Source organism: Cynocephalus volans, chromosome 6, assembly GCF_027409185.1.
Source record: "Cynocephalus volans isolate mCynVol1 chromosome 6, mCynVol1.pri, whole genome shotgun sequence".
Taxonomy (NCBI): domain Eukaryota; kingdom Metazoa; phylum Chordata; class Mammalia; order Dermoptera; family Cynocephalidae; genus Cynocephalus; species Cynocephalus volans.
The window spans coordinates 8,866,532-8,869,515 of NC_084465.1; positions in this window are offsets into that span (position 1 = coordinate 8,866,532).

The window sequence follows — 2,984 nt, forward strand, 5'->3', positions numbered from 1 at the left end:
TTTGTCAAATCTAGACAGGCTATAAACTTGCGATCAGTGTAGTACACTGTATATAAATAATACTTTAATAAAAAATTTTTTAAATTTATTTATTGAATCAAAATCAATTATACACATTTTGGGGGTTGAACACTGAGATATGTTGATCAAATCAATATTACTAGCATATATATTGTTACAAATCATAATTATTCTTTATGCCCCTTGTCCAATCTCTAAAAACAATTTTTTTAATGTTGTGCAATATTAACCAGGAAAAATGTTAAGACAGGAAACAGACTGGGAGAAGATATTTGCCATGTGCACAACCAACAATGCATTGTGGTGATTATAACATATATAAACACAAAATGCACGCTAACGATAGCGAAAAGGATGTTAGGGATCACCTGTTGTAAAGTTATTACACCATATGTGAAGTGGTTTAATTGACGTGAAGTAGGCTGTTAAAAAATTAAAGATGTATATTTTAAACTTAGGGCAACTATTTTAAATGAGGTGCAACTAATAAGTGAAGGGTGAAAAATAGAAATTACTTTTTAAAAGAACAGTAACATAAAAATAGAATTACTTTAAAAAAACCAAACTCAATCCAAAAGAAGGCAAAAAAAAAAAAAAAAAAAAAGGATCATTGAACACCTGGAACATGTAGAAAATAACTAGTAAGATGGTAGATTTAAATGCAATCCTATAAGTAATTACATTAAATGTTTGGTGATAGGATTAATATCCAGAATGTATTTTTTACAGAACACCTATAAGCCAATAAGAAAAAGACCTCACAACAGAAATATTGGCAAAAGACGTGAAGAAGAAATTCACAGAGGAAGAAACCAAATGTCTAGTAAATATGAAAAGATGCTCAACTTCCTTAATCAGGGAAGAACAAATATAAATACAAATTAAAATAACGAGTTAGCATTTCACACTCACCGTGTTGGCAAACGTTCTAAGTCCATTATCAGTCAGTGTTGGCGGGGATGTGAAAACAGAAAGTCATGCGCTGTTGGTAGGAGTGTAAGGGGACACCAGCTCTTTGGTGAGCAATTTGGGAAGCATAGGAAAAATGAAGGTGCTCCTGTCACCCACATTCCATGCCCAGGCGTCTCTCCTAGAGCCGCTCCCCTACAGTGCACAGTGAGACATGCACGCAGACGTTCCTGGCAGCAGGTTTGTTTTTATTCTCCTTTTGGGGAACGGAAAGTAAACTGGAGTTTATGTATTCAACGAAATACTGTATAGTAGTTAAGATGAATGAACTAGATACGCTTGTTTACATATGATCCCTGAAAAAAAGCATGTTGCAACAGGATATGCGCTGAAGAATATCATTCACATAAAATGTTAAAACACCAAAATCAGTAGTGTGCACTGTTGACTGATGCCCACGTGGTAGGAAATGCATAAAGACATGGGTGGGAACTCTCACCCAGGGGAATGGAAGGGACAGCATGGGGTAGCACAGGCCTTACCTCTATCCGTAACTTCTATTTTTCAAGAGAGATCTGAGCTGCCAGCATATTGAGTCCTGCTCGGTTGCCTTCCAAGACCAGCTCCATGCACTGCTCACCTCCCTGGGATGCCATTAGGTGAACAACCCCCCCCCCCCGCCCTTCTCCCTTAGGTTAGTTTCAGTTGAGTTTCACTACTAACCAGGACGCCTGCCTATACCTCTCTCTCTCTCTCTCTCTCTCTCTCTCTCTCTTTTCATTTCATTCCCAGTGCTTGTCACCTCCTAGGTATTCCACAAATATGTGTTTAAGTGAACCTGCCCAGGAAAGGGGGTCGCCACCTCGAAGCTCTACCAATCCTTTTGGGATCTCTCTCATGGTTAGAAAAAACATTCACACAAGGGACCGAAATTGTAACTAAGTGTAAACAAGTCACTAGCCAGTCGGCCTCAGTTTCCTCCTCAATGACCGGTCTGGCCCCTTGCAGCCCTAACACTCCCTGATTCTAGGAATTCTGTCCTTTCATGTCGAAAACAACACTCAGGCATTTCACAAAAGCACCCACCCCCCTTGCTACCCTTGGAACCACAGCCCGATTCCCTGGAACCCGGACTGCACAGAGCTGGTCACATGAACTCCGGGCTTTCTCTGGTGTGACGGGCTTCTTAGATCCCTTTGTGAGCGCAGGTTTTGAAAGGGAGCGACCCCGGGTTCTGGGTGTGAGAGGCGCAGGGGACCCGGCGGGAGGAAGGCTGTCGGAGCCAATCAACCCGCCTCCAGACCCCAGCACGTCGCCGGGCTGCACGCTCGGCTTTCTCCTCCGCCCGCCCGCCCGCCTCCTGGCCTCGCCCGAGGGTGCCCGGCCGGCGAGGACCCCAGGTGAGAGGCCGGAGGGCCCCGCAGGGGGGGAGGCCCGGCGGCTCGGCCCGGGCTCCACGACGGGCTGGCCCGGGCTCAGGGCGTGTCCGCCGCCGCCTGGCTGCTCGCTCGACACTGTTCGCTCCTACCGGCTGTAGATGGAGCTGTCTGGGTTCCGGCAGCCTCCGACGAGCCTCGGAGTGTTTCTCTTTAAACGGCCTGAGAGGGACATGCCTCCCAGGATGCAGTTTGTATCAACATGGCAGCTGCTGTGCAGCTCCCCTGCTGAAGAGGCGCCGGGACGGCAGCGCAGCTCGCAGCCGGGGCCGGGGCCGGGGCCGAAGCCGGGGTCGCAGCCGCGGCCGCAGAGGGGCGGCGCGCGGGCCGGGGGCCGCTGCTGAGGGCCGGGGCCCAGCTAGCGGCCGGGCGCAGCCGGCCGGGCCGCCCGCACAGCCGCGCGCCCCGCTCCGACGCCGCTGCCCGGGCCCCGCGGCTCCGCGCCCGCCCGTCCCGCGCGCCCCGAGCAGGCCGGGGCCCGACGGCCGCGCGCGAGCCCGGGCGGGGAAGGCAGGGCCGGGCCGGCGCCGCCTGCGGGGAGGACTGGGCGGCCGGGCCTGCGTGGGGCCGCGCGCGGCGGCGGAGGCGGCGACGACGACGACTCCCGGGGCCCGGGCC